The sequence below is a fragment of the Pelobates fuscus genome, chromosome 11 (genome assembly GCF_036172605.1).
Source record: "Pelobates fuscus isolate aPelFus1 chromosome 11, aPelFus1.pri, whole genome shotgun sequence".
NCBI classification, from domain to species: domain Eukaryota; kingdom Metazoa; phylum Chordata; class Amphibia; order Anura; family Pelobatidae; genus Pelobates; species Pelobates fuscus.
Genome location: NC_086327.1, coordinates 121,471,256 through 121,494,068, shown reverse-complemented (window position 1 = coordinate 121,494,068; position 22,813 = coordinate 121,471,256).

Below are 22,813 nucleotides of genomic sequence, written 5' to 3'. Positions count from 1 at the left end.
TTCACTTATTCCTAGGCCTCTGTTATGTCTTTTAATACAGCCGCTGGATTCACTTATTCCTAGGCCTCTGTTATGTCTTTTAATAGAGCCGCTGGATTCACTTATTTCTAGGCCTCTGTTATGTATTTTAATACAGCCGCTGGATTCACTTATTACTAGGCCTTTGTTATGCCTTTTAATACAGCCGCTGGATTCACTTATTCCTAGGCCTCTGTTATGCCTTTTAATACAGCCGCTGGATTCACTTATTCCTAGGCCTCTGTTATGTCTTTTAATACAGCCGCTGGATTAATTTATTCCTAGGCCTCTGTTATGCCTTTTAATACAGCCGCTGGATTCACTTATTCCTAGGCCTCTGTTATGCCTTTTAATACAGCCGCTGGATTCACTTATTACTAGGCCTCTGTTATGTCTTTTAATACAGCCGCTGGGTTCACTTATTACTAGGCCTCTGTTATGTCTTTTAATACAGCCGCTGGATTAATTTATTCCTAGGCCTCTGTTATGCCTTTTAATACAGCCGCTGGGTTCACTTATTCCTAGGCCTCTGTTATGTCTTTTAATACAGCCGCTGGGTTCACTTATTCCTAGGCCTCTGTTATGTCTTTTAATACAGCCGCTGGGTTCACTTATTTCTAGGCCTCTGTTATGTCTTTTAATACAGCTGCTGGGTTCACTTATTACTAGGCCTCTGTTATGCCTTTTAATACAGCCGCTGGATTAATTTATTCCTAGGCCTCTGTTATGCCTTTTAATACAGCCGCTGGATTCACTTATTCCTAGGCCTTTTTTATGTCTTTTAATACAGCCGCTGGGTTCACTTATTCCTAGGCCTTTGTTATGTCTTTTAATACAGCCGCTGGGTGTAGCGGAGAGCTGATTTCTCGCAGCTATTCTCCACTTAAGATCCTAGGGAGGCTCAGGAACAAGTCATTAGTAAATCCACAGCAGAGTTTCCAGCAGGTAAAAAGGTACAGCAATATCCCCACAGCACTCCCAATAACTGGACGACACACAGTTTCAGGAGTAGAACTAACAATCGTTTATTCCAGGGTTTCTTATAAAGCCTGCTCCCATGCAAGGGAGGGATTCACATTAATTAGGACAGTAACCAATACAGTGCTTTTTACCTCCCACACCTCTCCTCCCCTCAGAGTGACTCATAATCCCCTTAACTTGCACAGCAATTTACCCCAAACCTGGATGTACCCCTAAACCATCACATAACATTAATATTAGGGAAACCGCTAGGTAGTCCTGATCTGGGTGACTATTATATCCAAAATTCACCCAGATCGGACCAGTGGTTCGGTAGTTACGGGAAGGTGAAGTTTGACCGACCGCACACGAGTTGGTATCCGAAAAGGGTTCCATAAGATTGGGCCCTGCGGTCGGTCTCCGTTCGGCAGTTAAAACATACTCTTACAATTGCCATCCATACTTCCATCCGCCTAGATATTGGTTCCCTCATTCGGTACTTTGTTTCTACCGAATGGGGATTCGTTAGGACTCTCCGTTCGGTAGTTACGGAGCTCTGGAGGTCTCAGCGGTGTTCGGTTGTTTGAGTGTCCGATTTGAGTTCCAGACACTCGACGACCAAACACCGCTGAGATTTTCATGCGTAAGATGGCCGCCGCCACGTGTACGCATGCCGAATGGCGGCCACCCAGATACAATCCTAATGAGCTTGTTAACTTGCGGTTTAGGAAATATGTGAACCTTAATTGCTAACACACTTCTCTCTGGGGTAGTCCCTCCGTTCGGTAGTTTCCATATGCATATGGTACGGATGGAAACTACCGAATAGCATACAATTCACACAGAAAACATACGAATAGGAAAATTAACACAGGAAAAATATACCGAATACAATCACACAGGCATGTTATAGGACAGGCTTACGGCATTCCGCTACACTGCTCCCCCTTGCCCACAAGCCGGCATACACAGTCTGATCCCATACGGATCGGCTTGGGGATGACCGGGGTGCTCACGGATCATTTCTCCAGATCAGTTTGTCGTGACAACCCGTCGGCGTTTCCATTTTGCTTACCCGGGCGGTATTGAATGTTAAAGTCAAAAGGCTGCAGCGCCAAACTCCAGCGCAGCAGCCTGGCATTGTCCCCAGCCACCCGGTTCAGCCAGACTAACAGGTTGTGATCCGTGAGCAGAGAAAAAGCCTGTCCATATAAATAGGGTTGCAACTTCTTCAAGGCCCACACCACAGCCAGGCATTTCTTCTCGATGGCGGCATAGCTTACTTCCCGGGGTAAAAGTTTGCGACTGATGTAAGCCACGGGGTGTTCTCCGCCATCGGCCCCGACTTGGCTCAGTACTGCCCCCAATCCAAACATAGAAGCGTCTGTGTGAACAAGAAAACGTTTACTTGGATTGGGAGCGGCCAAGACAGGGGCATTAACAAGTGCATCTTTCAGGTGTTGGAATGCCTGCTCACACTCCGGGGTCCAGGTTACTTGGCGGGGAAGGTTTTTACGTGTCAGGTCAGTGAGGGGTTTGGCCAGGGCACTATAATTGGGGACAAACTTCCGGTAGTACCCTGCTGTCCCTAGGAAGGCTAACACCTGGGTTTTAGTTTTCGGGGTAGGCCACTGTGCTACCGCCTCTACTTTGGCTGGTTCCGGCTTTTGTTTACCACAGCCCACTCTGTGGCCCAGGTACTGTACCTCGGCCATCCCAATGCTACATTTAGCTGGTTTTAAGGTTAAACCAGCCTCCCTGATCCTGTCTAGGACCGCTCCTATATGGGCCAAGTGCTCCTGCCAGGTATTGCTAAATATGGCAATATCATCGAGATATGCGCAGGTATAGTCTTGGAACCCATCTAGGAGGCGGTCCACCATCCGCTGGAAGGTAGCCGGCGCGTTTTTCATCCCAAACGGCATGACCTTGAATTGGTACAGGCCGAATGGGGTGACAAAGGCGGACTTAGGGATGGCGTCCGGGGCCAAGGGAATCTGCCAATACCCTTTACACAAATCAATAGTGGTAAGGTATTGACCTCTGGCCATCCGGTCCAGTAACTCATCTATCCTAGTCATCGGGTATGCGTCGGATACTGTCTTCTCATTCAATCTCCTGTAGTCTACGCAAAAGCGGGTCGTGCCGTCCCGTTTTGGTACGAGGACCACTGGAGAAGCCCAGGGGCTATCTGAGGGTTCAATTACTCCTAACTGAATCATCTCCTCAATCTCTTTGCGCATATTCTCCCGTACCGCTTCAGGGATGCGGTACGGCGGCTGGCGCATGGGAAGTTGTCCTGGGGTTTCTACTCGGTGGGTAGCCAGAGGGGTGTATCCAGGTACATTAGAAAAGGTTTCCTGCTTTTCGTGCAGTAGCTGTTGTACCTCGATACGCTCCTGTGGGCTCAACCGATCCCCCAATACAACTGCTCCTAAATCCCCAGCCAGCTGTCCGTCTTCTAACAGATCGGGGAGGGGTAGGCTGTCGCCTTCTTCAGAGGTGGGTGCGCAGATAGCTGTCACCTCCTCTGAACGTTCCTGGTAGGGCTTCATCATGTTCACATGGATCATGCGTCGCCCCCCAGTCCCTGCGCAGTGGCCAATTATATAAGTGATGTCACATCGTTGTTCTACCACTTTATAAGGGCCTTGCCAGGCGGCCTGTAGCTTATCGTGTCGGACAGGTTTTAAAATTAAAACTTTCTGCCCGACCTGGAAGCTACGGTCCCTGGCGCCCTTATCGTACCAGGTGCGCTGACGCGTCTGAGCCGCCTGTAGGTTTTCCTTCACCGTCTTCGTGAGTGCTTCCAGGCGATCTCGGAGGGCCAACACATATGGTACAATAGGGGTGCCGTCGGCGCTACGGTCTCCCTCCCAATGTTCTCTAATTAAGTCTAGGGGCCCCCTTACCCTCCTCCCGAATAGCAGTTCAAAGGGGGAGAATCCCGTAGATTCTTGCGGCACCTCCCTGTAAGCGAACAGTAGGTGCGGCAGGAATTTTTCCCAGTCTCGGTGAGTCTCTGCGAAGGTTCGGAGCATCTGTTTTAAGGTGCCATTGAACCGTTCGCAGAGCCCATTAGTCTGGGGGTGGTAGGGAGCACTAATTATGGGCTTAACTTTACAAAACTTCCAGAGCTGTTGGGTGACTTCTGCCGTGAACTGAGTGCCCTGATCCGAGATGATCTCCCTGGGTAACCCCATCCGGGAGAAAATCTGCATCAGCGCCTCAGCCACCGTCTCTGCATGTATGTTAGTTAGGGCTACCGCCTCGGGGTAGCGAGTGGCGTAGTCCACTACGGTCAAGATGTACCGTTTGCCCGATGGGCTAGGCTTCCGGAGGGGGCCTACAATATCTACTGCGACCCTATGAAAGGGTTCTTCGATTATGGGTAGTGGGTGCAGTTTAGCCTTACGCTTATCCCCCCTCTTTCCTACCCTCTGGCACGTATCGCAGGTATTGCAATATCTGCGCACCTCCTGGCTAATCCCTGGCCAGAAGAAACTTTGGGTCAGTCGATATCTGGTACGACTGACCCCCAAATGTCCGGATAGCGGAATATCGTGCGCTATCCGGAGTAATTCGGTTCGGTACCTCTGGGGTACTACCAGCTGCCTTGCAGCAATGGGGTCTGACCCAGCTATCTGTTTACTCGTCTCTCGGTACAATAACTGTCTGTCCCACACAAATCTTTCCCCCTCCGCCCCCGGTTGGTTAGAGGTGACCTTGTCTCGGTATACTTGTAGGGTAGGGTCAGTGATCACTTCGGCTACAAACTCGTCAGGAGGGGCCCAAGGGATACAGTCTAGGGAAGGGGATGAATCTCTTACCTGGACCTCCGGCAGTGCGTTGTTGTGCTGGGTGCGGGCCTGTTGCCTGGTGACTACTGGGTGCGCTTCCTCAGTAGTTTGGGGCTCAAATGCGGAGGTGAGTTTGCCCAGATCATTCCCCAGGACCACCTCAGCAGGTAATTGCGGCATTAGTCCCACTTCTACATTCCCAAACCCCGCACCCCAATGCAAGTGTACCCTGGCTGTGTCTAGCCGATACACGGCTCCCCCTGCAACCCTGACAGCCACAGTCTTATTCAGTTTGGCCTTGTCAGAAACCAAATGACTTTGAACCAAGGTGATGGTGGCTCCCGAGTCTCTGAGCCCCTGCATAGGCTTCCCTTCTAGATACACGGTCTGCCTATGGTGCTGTCGATTGTCCGCCTGTGCCTGTAATGGGTTGGCCTCATGCAGCACTTCCCACTGTTCCACAGTCGTGACTGGAACTGCAGAGCTGTAGGGAAGTGGTACCTCGTCCTGGTAGTGGTGCGCTGCTGCTCTCAGTGGTGGTGGTGGAGGCCCTGGTCGGATCCAGGTGGTGCGGTCTCTAGACTGCGGACAATCTCGCTGGAAATGTCCCCACTTCTGGCACCGGTGGCATTGCGCAGAAGCAGGTGTGCGGTATCTCGGTTGCGCTGGTGCTGGTGGAGGGAGTTGTCTTGGTGGGGGCTGCGGGTTAGGGGAGAAGGGATTTCCTCCCAGCGGCCGCATGGCAGTTTTAGTATTCACTGCCTTGGTTTGTCTGCGGGCATCCATAAAATCATCTGCCTTTTTGGCAGCCTCGGTGAGGGAGGTGGGGTTACGATCCCTCACCCATTCCTGCAGTTCTGCGGATATCCCCTCATAAAACTGTTCCAATAGCAACATTTGTAACAAGTCCTCCATGGACCGCGCTTTACTTGACTGCATCCACCCAAGAGCTGCCCTTTCTAGTCGGCAAGCCCACTCTGCGTGCGAGTCTTTGTCAGCCTTTTTCAGTTCCCTGAAGCGCCTCCGGTATGCCTCTGGTGTTATTGCATACCGGGCCAGGATAATCTCTTTTACCCGGCTATAGTTCCTAATTTCAACATCTGGTACAGTGCGGTAGGCTTCAGCTGCCCTCCCTGACAGCCGTCCTGCTAATATGGGTACCCACTCTTCCCTTGGTATATTATGCAGCGTACATAGTCTCTCAAAGTCTTGGAGGAAGGCATCTATATCCTCCTCTGCTTCCACATACGTTTTAAAAGCTTGATAGGGAATTTTGGGCTTACCCTCTTGTGTCACAGCTCCTGCTGCACTTCTTTCCGGTGTTTGTGGTCTCCTTTTGCTCATCACAAACTCCTGCACCTCTGTCATCGTTTTAGAGATGATCTCTGTTGGTGGGTTTTCTCCATAAAAAGCCAGCCTGAATTGTAATTGTCTTTGGAACTCCTCCTGTTCTGTTTCAGGTCTTTGTTCCGTGGCCTGGACCTCTTCTGCTCTGTATTCTGCCATTACTTCAGTGATAAGCGTTGCTTTAGATTTGCTGCTGGCTGAAACACCTTTTACTTCCAGAAGTTCTTTCAATGTGGATCTCTTTAGAGTAGAAAGGTCAATCTCCATTAATCCTTGTTCCTCTGTGAGTCTGGATCCCAGCGCTGCCAACCAATGTAGCGGAGAGCTGATTTCTCGCAGCTATTCTCCACTTAAGATCCTAGGGAGGCTCAGGAACAAGTCATTAGTAAATCCACAGCAGAGTTTCCAGCAGGTAAAAAGGTACAGCAATATCCCCACAGCACTCCCAATAACTGGACGACACACAGTTTCAGGAGTAGAACTAACAATCGTTTATTCCAGGGTTTCTTATAAAGCCTGCTCCCATGCAAGGGAGGGATTCACATTAATTAGGACAGTAACCAATACAGTGCTTGTTACCTCCCACACCTCTCCTCCCCTCAGAGTGACTCATAATCCCCTTAACTTGCACAGTAATTTACCCCAAACCTGGATGTACCCCTAAACCATCACATAACATTAATATTAGGGTACCGCTAGGTAGCCCTGATCTGGGTGACTATTATATCCAAAATTCACCCAGATCGGACCAGTGGTTCGGTAGTTACGGGAAGGTGAAGTTTGACCGACCGCACACGAGTTGGTATCCGAAAAGGGTTCCATAAGATTGGGCCCTGCGGTCGGTCTCCGTTCGGCAGTTAAAACATACTCTTACAATTGCCATCCTTACTTCCATCCGCCTAGATATTGGTTCCCTCATTCGGTACTTTGTTTCTACCGAATGGGGATTCGTTAGGACTCTCCGTTCGGTAGTTACGGAGCTCTGGAGGTCTCAGCGGTGTTCGGTTGTTTGAGTGTCCGATTTGAGTTCCAGACACTCGACGACCAAACACCGCTGAGATTTTCATGCGTAAGATGGCCGCCGCCACGTGTACGCATGCCGAATGGCGGCCACCCAGATACAATCCTAACGAGCTTGTTAACTTGCGGTTTAGGAAATATGTGAACCTTAATTGCTAACACACTTCTCTCTGGGGTGGTCCCTCCGTTCGGTAGTTTCCATATGCATATGGTACGGATGGAAACTACCGAATAGCATACAATTCACACAGAAAACATACGAATAGGAAAATTAACACAGGAAAAATATACCGAATACAATCACACAGGCATGTTATAGGACAGGCTTACGGCATTCCGCTACACTGGGTTCACTTATTACTAGGCCTCTGTTATGCCTTTTAATACAGCCGCTGGATTCACTTATTCCTAGGCCTTTGTTATGTCTTTTGATACAGCCGCTGGGTTCACTTATTCCTAGGCCTTTGTTATGTCTTTTAATACAGCCGCTGAAATCACTTATTACTAGGCCTCTGTTATGCCTTTTAATACAGCCGCTGGATTCACTTATTTCTAGGCCTCTGTTATGCCTTTTAATACAGCCGCTAGATTCACTTATTCCTAGGCCTCTGTTATGTCTTTTAATACAGCCGCTAGATTCACTTATTCCTAGGCCTCTGTTATGTCTTTTAATACAGCAGCTGGATTAACTTATTCCTAGGCCTTTTCATGCCTTATAATACAGCCGCAGGGTTCACTTATTACTAGGCCTTTGTTATGTTTTATTATACAGCCACTGGATTAATTTATTCCTAGGCCTCTGTTATGTCTTTTAATGCTTTTTATTACTAGGCTTCTGTGTTTTTTAATTTAGCCACTGGGTACACCTATTCCTATGCCTCTGTAATGCCTCATAATATTGCAGCTGGATTTTCTTATTCCTGGGCTTACCCTATATACTCGAGTATAAGCCGACCCGAATATAAGCCGAGGCCCCTAATTTTACCCCAAAAAACTGGGAAAACGTATTGACTCGAGTATAAGACTAGGGTGGGAAATGCAGCAGCTACTGGTAAATGTCTAAATAAAATTAGATCCTAAAAAATATATATTAATTGAATATTGATTTACAGTGTGTGTATAATGAATGCAGTGTGTGTATGAATGCAGTGTGTGCGTATGAGTGCAGTGTGTGTGTAGGAGTGCAGTGTGTGTGTGTATGAGTGCAGTGTGTGCGTATGAGTGCAGTGTGTGCGTATGAGTGCAGTGCGTGTATGAGTGCAGTGTGTGTGTGTATGTGTAAGAGTGCAGTGTGTGTATGAGTGCAGTGTGTGTATGTAAGAGTGCAGTGTGTGTATGAGTGCAGTGTGTGTATGTGTGCAGTGTGTGTATGAGTGCAGAGTGTGTATGAGTGCAGTGTGTGTGTGTATGAGTGCAGTGTGTGTGTGTGTATGAATGCAGTGTGTGTATGTGTGCAGTGTATGTATGAGTGCAGTGTGTGTGTGTATGAGTGCAGTGTGTGTGTATGAATGCAGTGTGTGTGCGTATGAGTGCAGTGTGTGTGCGTATGAGTGCAGTGTGTGTGCGTATGAGTGCAGTGTGTGTGCGTATGAGTGCAGTGTGTGTGCGTATGAGTGCAGTGTGTGCGTATGAGTGCAGTGTGTGTATGAGTGCAGTGTGTGTGTGTGTGTATGTGTGCAGTGTGTGTGTATGAATGCAGTGTGTGTATGAGTGCAGTGTGTGTATGAATGCAGTGTGTGTGTGTGTGTGTGTTGCAGAGCCTTGGTGGGGGGTGGGCAATTTTATTATTATTTTTTTAAATTATTTTAATATTTGTTTTATTATTATTTGTTATTTTTTATTTAATTTAATTGTTATTTTTTATTTTATTATTATTATATATATTTTTTTTCGTCCCCCCTCCCTGCTTGATATATGGCAGGGAGGGGGGGCTCTCCTTCCCTGGTGGTCCAGTGGCATTGGCAGTTAAGTGGGGGGGGGCTTTGGGGGCTGGCAGAGCTGTAACTTACCTCTCTTGCAGCTCCTGTCAGCTCTCTCCTCCTCCACACCGTTCGTTCAGCTCTTCTGCCAGCTCACACTGTAAGTCTCGCGAGAGCCGCGGCCTGACCGAGGTGCTGAACGGACGGCGCGGAGGAGGAGAGAGCTGACAGGAGCTGCAAGAGAGGTAAGTTACAGCTCTGCCAGCCCCCCTCTCCCCCCAGTCTGTATTATGGCAATGCAAATTGCCATAATACAGACTCTGACTCGAGTATAAGCCGAGTTGGGGTTTTTCAGCACAAAAAATGTGCTGAAAAACTCGGCTTATACTCGAGTATATACGGTATATGGCTTTTAATACAGCCACTGGTTTCACCTCGGTTGGGCCATTTAATAAAGCCATTGATTCTCTTATTCCTAGGTCTCTGTTATGCCTTTTATGTAGCCATTGTATTTAGCAAGTCTAGTGAGATAGCTCAGTGGGCTAATGCATCATCAGAAACTGTTCATCTCTTGGGAGTCACATATTTATATATGTCTTTATATGTCTATATATGCTTCTATATGTGAATTTGTTTATTTATATATGTTTTTATGTATTTATCTTGTATTTAAATATATATTTAACACTTTTAAACTGCTTTTAAGTTATATGCTGCTATTCACTATTATTTTCTGTATTGTCAGTTTTTGCCCAAATCCAATATGGCGTTCCCCACTTCTATGGGCACTATGAACTTCCATGTTAGACTACTATGAACTTTGCTAGCTATTTAGCTTGAACGCATATCGACAAATGGAAAAATTATTAAGGCTAGAAGCTAGCCTATTGGACGAGACATCCCCTCTGAAGCACGCATGCTCTATAAATATATGGAGAATTGAAATCAAGAGAGTGCTGTCGTAGCCGAAATAAAGACCGCCCGTGTATAAGACAGATGTCTGAAACCACCAATTGAAGTCTGCCGTGTCATATGACACGACGCACAGACATTTTAGTTGTGGCAATTTTTCTGGAACCGGATTAGTCGCCATATTGGGGAGGCGAACTACATCCATATAAGGAATTTTTATCACATGTGTTCTAAGTATCACATCTATTTGATGTTGTTGTGGAAATGAAATATTACCCTAATTTTAGTTAGTAAAATGCCTATTTACTCCATTTAGTTATAATCAGTATTATTCAATAAATTACTAAAATGACCACTAGATGTCACTCAGGAGTACCCCACCCATCGACCAAACACTCTCATTTCCAAGATGGTGCTGGAATCCGGGGGAGAACTTCATGACGACAGTAATGACATAAGATGGCACACCCAGTAGGACGTGCTTTGAATGAACCACTTAACACTTAACCAATTATTAATGCATAAATCAATGTTATCTCTGACAAGGCTTATGATGTAATTGTGCTTTATAAGGGGTCGCCTGCCCCTCTGAATAAACCATTCCGAAGTTCTTTCATTAACCTGAACCCTGTGTCTCAGTGTGAATTTACTTCCGCGTGCACGCAACTTTATTATCTTTAATTTGGACAGGAACAGATAGTTATTCAAACTAATTGGTTTGCAGAAAAGAATCCACAACAATGTAAGTGTGAGTGTTCCATTTTTATTGTATCACTGTTATATTTATGTATACAGGTTACACTATGGTTCCTCTGTTTTGTATTTATATGATTTAGGGTTTTATCAAGAAAAAAACCCATCACATTTCATTGTATTTTAAAGGTAAAGAATTTTTACAGTGTGTGCTTTGACACTTTTTTCTGTGATATTTCTGTTTTTATATAAGTGTACTTGGTGACAATACACTTGGAGTGTTTTTAGGCTGCACTTATATCATTATTTGGCTGGAGCGCCCGATATGCCTTATATTTTCTTTTTTTTAATAGTAAGTACCGTCTTTTGGTGATCTTGCACTGGGCAGAAGGATATCAGATCTTCAAGCACTATTTGGCATTAAACCCCTTTACTGTCTTTCACATATGGAAAAAATCCGCAATCTTTTCCTGAATTTAGTCATAACGTGGCTTATTCTCTCCATATTAATGAAGAATTATTCTTCCAGCTCTAAAAGCCTATTGATTGAAATGAAGACTTTGTAATGAAACTCAATTTTTTTTCCTAGATAGTTGTCTTCAGATCTATTTCTATAGACTTACTATCTGGCTTTCTTCTGATAGTCTATTATCTTTACTAATGCCCCAGGAGAGGTCTTCATGCCTCTTTATAAGCCATCAGCAGAGTCTTGGCTATTTTCAGGCTGATAAGCCCTAGGGGTGACAGTACCTGTTAGCTCTACACTAGAGCCATTTCTCCCTCTTGAGCATCAGTGGCCAAGTTTCCCTTGAACTTATAGGTTAAATGCCTGCTTAGTCCTCAACCAATACTATTTTCAGACATTTTCTTTTGTACATTTGAGTAGGTCAATCTGGTAATGTGGCAATAGTGGGCAATCAGTTTTTAATTTCCAATGTACTTGAGGTGTGTGTGTGTTTTCACTTTGCATTCATAATTTATTTTGTGTATTTCTTTGCCTCCCTTGGTTATTGCTTGACTATTGCCCATTGTTGTGCTGCCATGGATATAGTCAGGAAAAGGGAAATTGTATTCCTACTTACCGTAATTTTCTTATCCTGGTCATAGGCCATGGCAGCACAAAAATCCCAACCCTGGGATATTGCTGGAAACAAGACTACGGAGGGGGAGGAGGGGGTACTTATACTTTCTGTATTAATTAGGTTCCTGTCTAATTAGGGATAGGGAGTAGGGATCGACCAATATTGTTTTTTTAGAGCCAATACCGATAATCTGTAAACTTTCAGGCTGATAGCTGATAACTTGCCGATATTCTGTACATTTACTATTTTACCAAATAAACTATTTCTAAAGGTAAATGCACAAAATATACATGCCACGTGTAGTGGATGCAGTGTGTTTAGACAGGGGAGTTGTGTGTGTTTGTGTAGTGGATGCAGTGTGTGTTTGTGTAGTGTGTATATAATGAAATCTTGTGGCCTGCGTGCCACGGGGAGCATTGCCATGGTAACGCTCTGTGGCCGCTGGACTCCCAAGATTTACACAGGAAACTGAAGGAAGCTGCTGGGAAGGTAAGAGCTTACTGCGGGCCCTCCCAGGAACGCCGGGCTTGTAATGAGCCCAGAGGTCCTGGTATGTAATATCGGCAATATCGGTATCTTTATCGGCCGTACAAAGAGCAAGAGCTCCTGCCAGTATCTATAGCAAAGCGTAAGGGTCTTTGGTTTAGTAGGCGAAGACCAACATCCCTCTATAAGTATCTGGGGGTAACATAACTGGGATGTGGTGTAGGGTGTAGTGATGCAACGTGGGTATTTAAACTGCTTTATAACTGCAAGTAACTGCAAGAGAAAACTGCATGGTTGGGTATCCGCCATTGCGTCTGTAGCACTGGGAATGGTTTAACCGCGTCAACTCCTGTTGGAAAATTGTGTTACCCCTGCTATAAGCCAGTAATTGAGAGGTATATCTGGTGACATGGCCCTTAAAGCTGATAGGGGGGATTTGGCATGGAATTTGGTTTTGTAACCCATGACCAAGAGAAAGTCATCCCAGATTGTTAAAGCTATCTGAGTGGTCTGGAACAAATCAGGTCTTTGCTTCTTCAGATGTTTCAGTGACCACATATAGTCTGAGTGGCTGGTCTGTAAATTGCTCCTTCTCCATATCCACTTATTGAATCACATTGGGCAGTGTGTGCATAGTGATGCCGGCTGATAATATTGCACCTTTATAATACAACCAAATATTCGGCACTCCCACACCCCCAAGCCGCGGTGCAGCCTGTAAGAGGGATGCAGACACCCGGGGTCTTTTCCCTTCCCAGATAAAAGTTCCACACCGCTTTTGCAAGGATTTACAGTATTGTAATGTGACGCTGATGGGTAACATCCTAAAGATATACAGAACGTGGGGAATTATCATCTTATAGGTATTAACCCTTCCAAGCCAAGAGCGTGTTACATGTCTTCATTTATTAGTTTCATTTTTGCATAAAGCTAGTAGGGTGTTATAGTTTAGTTTACATATGTCAGGCATTGTGGGTGCAATTTTAACCTATTAGTATGTGAGGTAAGTTGGTCTCCAATCAGAGGAATAATTAGAGCTTAGGGAGTTAGTCAGGTCTAGGGGTAGATTGACGGGAAAGGCTTGGGTTTTGTCCTGATTCAAAAGGTAGTGGGAGATGTTCCCAAACTGTTGCAGGAGATCTAGTAAAGGTGGGAGAGAACCCTGAGGATCAGTTAGGGCTATGGATATGTCTTCTGCGAATAGTGCTAAACTGTATTCCCTACCATGTATGGGGATGCCTTTGATGAGAGGATGGTTGCGGATTTTACATACCAAGGGCTCAAGGGACAATATGTACAAGAGGGGTGATAGAGAAGGGTGTTGATAGGAACCCTCCATGGAAGACTTTACCTGCCGGAGCGCTTTATAAGGCCATAATGCCTCGGATTGTGTCTCATGGGAAATTTAATTTAGGCAATTCTTGAGCCATTAACGGCCGGTTTAGCCGGTCAAAGGCCTTCTCCGCATCTAGTGCGAGGAGAAAGCCTCCAGTAGCCGGGGTCTTCAAGGCTGTCAGGATATTGAGTGTCTTTCTTGCGTTATCGGACCCTTGTCGGGCCATGTATGAACCCCGATTGGTCATTATGTATAAGCTAGGAAAGGTCCCCTCCCCCTCCCTGTTATAGTTTTTGTAACCTAAGAGTGTGTTTATATAGTGTATTGGATTTCCTGTTTTCTGACCTTGGCTTCTTTGATTATTCTTGGTCTCTGTTATCCTGATCTTGGTCTGGCTATCGATTCCGTGTATTTCTGTAATCCTGACCTCTGCTTGCAGACATTTCATATATCTGTCTCTAAACGTGTACCTTTACTGTTACCTTTAGGTTTGCGTGTTAGGGTAACTCTATTCCTGACACATGTTTACTTTTATTCCTGTATCACTGGATCACCCACTAGTCTCTGTGTACAGTGTTAGCCTTCTGTGACTACTATATACTGTATATTGTATATGCTAACTGATAATACACTATAAGCTCAACGCCCCATACAGACAATTTATGTTACCTGATATACCGGTTATTATTTTTTATTTATTGCAATAAAGCTGTATTTTGAGTATTTAAACTCCAATAAAATACAAATTTAAATAAAAAAAAAAAAAAATACTGTTCAATCACTTATTAAGAATGGGAAAATGCAGGGATCTCTTGATACCAAGCCAAGGTCAGGTAGACCAAGAAAGAATTCAGCCACAACTGCCAGAGAATTGTTCAGGATACAAAGAAAGCCCCACAAGAAACCTCAGGAGAAATACAGGCTGCTCTGGAAACAGACGGTGTGGTTGTTTCAAGGAGCACAATATGACGATACTTGAACAAAAATTAGCTGCATGGTCGAATTGCCAGAAAGAAGCCTTTACTGTGCCAATGCCACAAAGAAATCCCAGTTACAATATGCCCGACAACACCTTGACACGTCTCACAGCTTCTGGCACACTGTAATCTGGAGTGACAAAACCTAAATAGAGCTTTATGGTCACAACCATAAGTGAGTTTTGTTTAGAAATGTATGTGGATCTGGACATAAGGGGATGGTCACTTAGTGTCTCTATAGATACGCCTTAAAGGACCACTATAGGAACCCAGGCCACTTCAGCTTAATGAAGTGGTCTGGGTGCCTGGTCCATCTAGAATTAACCCTTTCTGCTGTAAACATAGCAGTTTCAGAGAAACTGCTATGTTTACAAATGGGTTAATCCAGCCTCTAGTGGCTGTCTCATTGACAGCCGCTAGAGGCGCTTGCGTGCTTCTCACTGTGATTACCACAGTGAGAAGATGCCAGCGTCCATAGGAAAGCATTAAGAATGCTTTTTTTATGGACTGGCTGAATGCGCGCGCGGCTCAGCCGCGCATGCGCATTCAGTCGATGACGGGGAAAGAAGGAGGAGAGTCCCCACTGCCGAGGGAGCCCGGCGGGGGGGAAAAGGTAATATTTAACCCCTTTTACCCCCTAGAGCCTGGCGGAAGGGGGACCTGAGGGTGGGGGGGACCTAGAGACCCTATAGTGCCAGGAAAACGAGTATGTTTTCCTGGCACTATAGTGGTCTTTTAACTCAACCTCTGGGTGAGGCATGTTAATCCACAGGGTATATCTCCAATGAGACTGAAGTGTGCATTGTACTTGCTTGAGGGGCCAGAATCTAATTCTAAGTGAGTCACCATCTTTCCTACCAGAGACCCGCTGGGGCAGATGTTTTACTTTGAAAAGCTGAGGACTTTATGTTATTTTATTCCTTTTGTTTTTATCTGTTGTTGGTGTAAATCATTTGTTTATCATCTATTTTTGTATACACTGTGACTATTTTTTGCTCATAATAAATATTCCTTTATTTAGTTCTGCTTTTGTCTGGTAAAGAATCATGTTACCTGAAGAGAATAATTAGTATTTTTGCAATTCCTTAAATATTTTGCCAAGTTGTATTTGGTGGGTTTTTATTATTGATTCACCTGGGGGACCAAGGCACCCCATTTATAAATTGTCTTGGTGGTGGCAGCGATAAAATATTATTATTTATATTATTATGCTTAAGTGTGGGTGGTGTTAAGTGTGATTTTATCATTAGTTCCTGTCTAGTGCAGACAAATAGTGAATTTGAACCCTTTCACCACCACAACTACGTCACACACACTCTTGAAATAAGGTGTGTTCGTGATATTAAGGACTAAGGTTATGCAGACTTTTGAACAGGTGTAATTTCATTTTTTTTTCCTTGTTGACATGTTTTGTTTTATGATTGTGCCATTCTGTTATAACCTACAGTTGAATATGAATTCCATAAGAAATAAAAGAAATGTGTTTTGCCTGCTCACTCATGTTTTCTTTAAAAATGGTACATATATTACCAATTCTGCAAGGATATGGCAACGTTTGTGCACAACTGTATATGAATCTCTTTTTCAGTGTATATATGTATTTGTGTGTATGTACAAGTCTGTATGTGTATGTGTGTGGGGGCACGAGTCAGTGTGTGCACGAGTCAGTGTGTATATGAGACTCTGTGTTTGTATATGGGTCTGTGTGTGTATATGGGTCTGTGTGTGTACATGAAAGTGTGTGTGTATATATGAGTCTGTGTGTGTATATGAATGTGTGTGTCAATGAGTCTTCACATGTGTCTGTCTGTTTATATAAATATGTGTATATGTATGAGTCTGTATGTGTATATCTATAGGTCTGTGTGTTTGTGAATCCGTGTGTTATTGTGTATGAGTCTGCATGTATGCCAAAGTGTATATATGTTAGTGTGTGTATATAAATGTGTGTGCGTACACAAATATAAGTACTGATACCGGAGAAACTGACGGAAGCCAAGCACAGAGAGATGGACACAGGTTTCTTCAGGAAGGAAGAGATTCTTTATTCGATTCACCGATCGGGACTCAGAGGGACTAATGTCACCAAAATACAGCAAGTTCTGAGCCCCGGACAATAGTGCAGGCTCCTTATATAGGCACATAACTCCTCCCATATTAAGCTCCACCCGCACATTCTCTTGACCAATCAATACAAATAAGAATTAACTTCCTGCTTGACCGCATGGCCTGTCCAGCACAATGGAGGAGGGGAATACTACATCCTGTATTCTTGCACATGCTCCGTACACTACTGATCGTATCTTGCCTCGTGCAACCAACTGATCGATACGTCAGCATATGCACGTACACATGCCACGTGGTAATCTCGGCCTACTAAATTTATTTTTACCGAGATTCCACCACATTCCCCCCTTTGATGCCTCTTGATATTTCACAATTACTTGAGGCATCACTTAACCTTGGTTTGCATACACCGCAAGTTACCATGAACCAATCATCTTCCTGCATTGGTTCTCCCTGATCTAGAGCCTTATATTTATAAATTGCCATTATCTGTGCAGCAGCCTTCCTATCTGCTATATTTTCTATCAGGCTTTGCACAGACCTAACTACTAAGGGTATAAGACATGGCAAGAGTAGACACAACATTAAAATCAGTAGGACTCCACCTACCAATGCCTTAAGCCCTCCAAACTGCTCATACCAGCTACCAAACCAACTACTTGGATTGTACCCTTTCCATACCTGAGTAGGCACATGCGCTAGTTTAACCATATGGCTAGTAAGCTCAGCTATTGCTTGCCCTTCGTCATCTATTTGAAGACAGCAATTGCTCAGGTTAAACTTCCCACATACACCTCCCTCTACTGCCAATAGGTAATCCAAGGCTAATCTATTTTGGTATACTGCTGTCCTCATCCTGGTATTATGCTTCGCTAGAAGATTGAGCGCTTGTGAGGTCTCATTAGTAATAATCTCAACCACTGCCTGTAATCTTATAATACGGTTGAGCATATAAATTGGGGTTCTATAACCAAAGGTACCATCCTCTGCCCACGTGGCTGGCCCATAGTAATCTATAATACGCTGGGGAGGCCATTCATCATCTTCCCAGGCGCCTATCTCTATGGGTCCCCTTTTCTTCCTATGATTCACATCATAGACTTTAACACCTAAAGTCTCACCTGTTTCGATAGGTAACAAGAAGAAGGATGGTTTGAGCATACCCAACACACATGCCCCTTCCCAGTCCTGTGGCAACTCCGAATAGGCTTTCTTACCACAGATCCAGTACAAATTTGCTGGGGCTCTCCAATTAGATGTGATGGATAGATCAAACCACACATCCTTTAAATTGGCGTATCTTGCAAACGGGTTAGATGGTTCTGAGACATTTGAAGCCGACCACCAAGTTGTATTCTTTGTATCATCATCATAAGCTTTTTGCCCTAGACAAGTTAATTCTCCTACAGAAGTATTATACATCATTCCTTTCCTCGCTATGCAAACATAACCTATGATGGAGGTCTTTAATCTCCACTCAGATTTACCTCTAACACTCATATGATAATCGGCTTGTGAAGATATTAATTGGTCAACTGCCTCAGAACCAGACATTACCTCCTTTGCTTCCCAAGGCCATTGGTCTCCCATGTTAGTACCTCCACACACATAGCAGTTGGTAACATTAAGACTACCGGCAATACTTTCAGCTAAATCAATGAACAGGTTTTTAGCGTTATGGGGGATCTTATTATCTATACTCATTTCTTCATAGAAGGAATGATATACCTGATGAGTCTGGGAGGTTACCGTATCAGTCTCTATCCCTATAAACAATACTGTCCCAGGGTCTAAACCCGTCCCATATATTTGGAACCCAAATAAATTACCATATTTATCTAAGAACTTGTCAGGGTTATTTATAAGTATATGGATGGGATTGCATTCCATAGACTTACAGTATGGATTGGTAGGCAACTTAGTCACAATCATGTCCTTGTCGGCTGTCTGTCCCCAAGTTGCCCACCCCACACAAGACCAATATGGGCAAAAGTTATAATCTCTATTTGGGCATCTAGGACTCACATACTTATTTTTACTACTGGGACAAATATATTTATCGTTAGACCCATACGTTCTCTCCCATCTAAGATCCCCACATACATTCCACGGCTTTCTACCACTTGATATCGCTTTACACGCATCAAATAGCAGAACACCTGAAGAATATACGGATTCTAATACCGTTTTGTTAATTAGGGTCCCCTGAGGATCTCCATTCCTGAGAGTCAACCAAATTGTACAGGGTTGATACTCTGGACTGAAGCACTTAGGTTCTCCTACCCCTAAATGGCACACACTATATTCTATATTTAAGTATCGACATCTTGATACATCTCCTTTACACTCGTATTGCGAATGCCAAATTAGGGTCTGGGAAATATGGTTACCTGTTCTTGTAGTCTTAATGCATACCTCACAGCTAGGAGTGTCGGTACCTCTACCTTCCTGAATATAAAAATACACATATAAAAACATTATTAGAAACACATCTTTCGTCGTCATCCTCAGTCTTCGTCCGTGCGAAGGCACCTCAGCTTCCAGGATGTAAGGGCTGCAGGGAATGGAGTTCTGCTCGTCTTCACAGGGGTCCCTTCGAGACTTTTCCTGACTTATATACTACACGTCGGTGAGAGGACAGGCTTTATTATGGCCTTCTCACTCACTTACCAATCTCTGAAACAATAAAATTTGTAATCCACAAGATTCCTCGTCACTCCGACTGAGTCGTGCGCTTTAACCGGATCTTGCAGGGATTCTCTGGATCTGCTGTAGCTTGCCAAGAATCGACTGCTGCTGGTTTAACCCTGGAGTGATGTATCCACGGAGTCACTTCGGCTACTTTTATCGCTGTAGGGGTAGACAAAAGAACAACATAAGGACCTCTCCACTTGGGCCCTAACGGTACATTATTCCACTCTTTAATCCACACTTGGTCTCCTGGGTGGTAACTATGAACTGGGGGATAAATATTCACAGGTAATCTATCTTGTACCCATTTCTGTACCTCCTCCATAGTCTTACCCAACTCTACAACCTGCTGCCAGGTAATTCCTTCTCCTAACTGACTCAAATCCCCCCTTAAGTTACCAAGTACGGGAGGTGGTCGCCCATACATGATCTCAAAAGGAGAGAGGCCCATCCTTCTGGTAGGTGTACTGCGGATTCGCAATAGAGCTATGGGCAAGAGAACGTTCCACTTAAGTTGGGTTTCCTGACACATTTTAGCCAACTGATTCTTAATAGTTCTATTCATTCTCTCTACCTTACCAGAACTCTGGGGTCTATATGCCGTATGAAGCCTCCACTTTATACCAAGCATATGAGTCAGTTGTTGTAGGCACTGATGAACAAAAGCTGGACCATTGTCCGATCCTATAGAGCAGGGTAGTCCATATCGGGGTATTATTTCTCGTAGCAGGAATCTCACAACTTCTCCTGCTTTCTCTTTACGAGTAGGACATGCTTCTACCCAGCCTGAATAGGTACACACAACCACCAGCAGGTAGCGATGTCCACCAGATTTAGGCATTACTGTATAGTCAATTTGTAGATCGGACATGGGGAGTCCCCCCATAAACTGAACTCCTGGTGGCTTTACTGGTCCTTGCCTTGCATTATTTTTAGCACACGTTACATATCTTCGTACAATGGCCTGAGTCAAATTGGACAATCTTGGTATATAGAAATATTTTCTGAGAGATTCTTCTGTACTGTCTCTCCCAGAATGTGTCCCGTTGTGATAGTTTTGGACAATTTCTACCGCTAGTGATGCTGGAATGACTATTCTTCCATCTTCTAACTGATACCATTTGTTCTCCAAATACTTTCCAGGTTCAGTCTTTAACCACTCCTCTTCTTGAGCTGTATAAACTGGAGTCCATTGAGACAGTGGAGTTGGTATAAGAGCAGCTATATGCTCCACATATTCCTGTCTTTCTGATTCAGCGGCACGCTTAGCTGCACTATCTGCCATCCGATTTCCTTTGGTTACATCACCATCTCCTCTCAGATGCGCTCGACAATGTATAATACCGACTTCTTTCGGCTCCCACACTGCTTCCAATAGTTGTAGGATTTCAGCTGCGTACTTGATTTCTTTGCCTCCTGAATTCAATAGTCCTCTTTCTTTATACAAAGCTCCGTGGGCATGGGTGGTTAAAAACGCATACTTGGAGTCCGTGTAGATGTTCACTCTTAAACCTTCAGCCAATTGTAACGCTCGTGTCAGTGCTATCAATTCTGCCTTTTGTGCTGATGTTCCTTTTGCCAGTGGCCGAGCTTCTATCACCTTATCTATCGTTGTTACTGCATATCCTGCATAGCGGATCCCTTCTTTCACATAACTACTGCCGTCGGTGTAATATTGAACATCGGGGTTCTGGATGGGAAAATCACGAAGATCTGGTCTACTTGAAAATACTTCATCCATCACTTCCAAACAATCATGTTGACTTTCAGTAGGTTGTGGCAAAAGGGTAGCTGGATTTAAGGTATTTACAGTCTCTAAATGCACTCTTGGGTTTTCACACAACATTGCTTGATACTTGGTCAAACGGCTGTTACTAAACCAATGATTTCCTTTGTAATCCAACAACGTCTGTACTGCATGTGGGACTCGTACATAAAGTTCTTGACCCAGAGTGAGTTTATCGGCTTCAGCTACTAGCAGGGCGGCTGCAGCTACTGCTCTTAGACAAGGTGGAAGTCCGCTGGCCACTGCATCCAGTTGCTTAGACATGTAGGCAACAGGTCTTTGCCATGATCCCAAGTACTGTGTCAATACTCCCACAGCCATTCTTCTTTGCTCATGTACATACAGGTAGAATGGTCGTGTGTGATCAGGTAGACCTAATGCTGGGGCACTCATCAAAGCCTTCTTTACATCTTCAAATGCCGTTTGCTGTTCTTGAGTCCATAAGAAGGGGTCGTGCTCTGTACCTTTGATAGCTGCATACAGAGGTTTTGCCAGTATCGCATAGCTGGGAATCCATATCCTACAGAAGCCTGCTGCCCCCAAGAATTCTCGCACTTGTCTTCTATTCTTGGGTATCGGTATTTGGCACACAGCTTCTTTTCTCTCTGGCCCCATAATTCTTAGACATTCAGAGATATGGAATCCCAGATATTTGACAGTTGGCAAACACAACTGAGCCTTCTTTCTAGACACCTTGTATCCTGCCTTCCAGAGAATGTGTAGTAGATCGTGCGTCGCTTGCTGACAGATTTCTCGAAATCCAGTAGGTCTTGACTTAGAGCTGAACCAAATAGGGTAGGTGAATTTTTAAACCCTTGGGGCAGTCTTGTCCAAGTCATTTGGCGTTTTGAGCCCGTCACAGCGTTTTCCCATTGGAAAGCGAAGATACATTGGCTTTCTGCGGCAATTCGGAGGCAAAAGAAGGCATCTTTGAGGTCTAAGACTGTAAAATAAGTTGCCCCGCCCAGGATTAAAGCAAGCAGGTTATATGGATTGGGCACAACTGGATGTATGCTAACAACCGCATCATTGACTGCTCTCAAGTCCTGCACAGGTCGATACTCATCTGTACCGGGCTTTTGAACAGGCAGCAATGGGGTGTTCCAGGGGGAAGTACAGAATTTTAGGATACCATACCGTATGAACTTATCCAGATAAGATTGGATGTTCTTCTTAGCCTTCTGCGGGATGTGATATTGCCGTAGGCTCACTGGATAAACCCCAAGTTTTAGTTCGATTTTAATAGGTGGAATATTGCGGGCCAGTCCTGGTGGGTTGTTCTCTGCCCAGACTCCTGGTATGTTGAATAAGGATTCATCACTCCTAGGGTTTTGGCTAGTCAACGCTGTATAAAGTCGCCACTCTTCTTCCTTTGGTACGGATAATGTCATAATACCTGAAGGTCCATTAAACTTTAAGGATGTTGTTCCATTTGGTAGGAACGTAATCTGCGCTTGTAATTTGGATAGCATATCACGTCCCAGCAATTGGACTGGACATTCAGGCATGTAAAGGAATTGATGTTTTACTACGTGGCCTCCCAATGTACAGAGTCGACTTTTAAGAACCGGTTTTGCAGCACTTCTTCCAGTTGCTCCTATTACAGTAATAGTTCTTCCAGATGGAGGAGCAACTAGATTAGTCACCACCGAATGTTCAGCACCAGTGTCGATCATGAACGCACTCCTTTTTCCCCCTATTGATACATCGACCATAGGC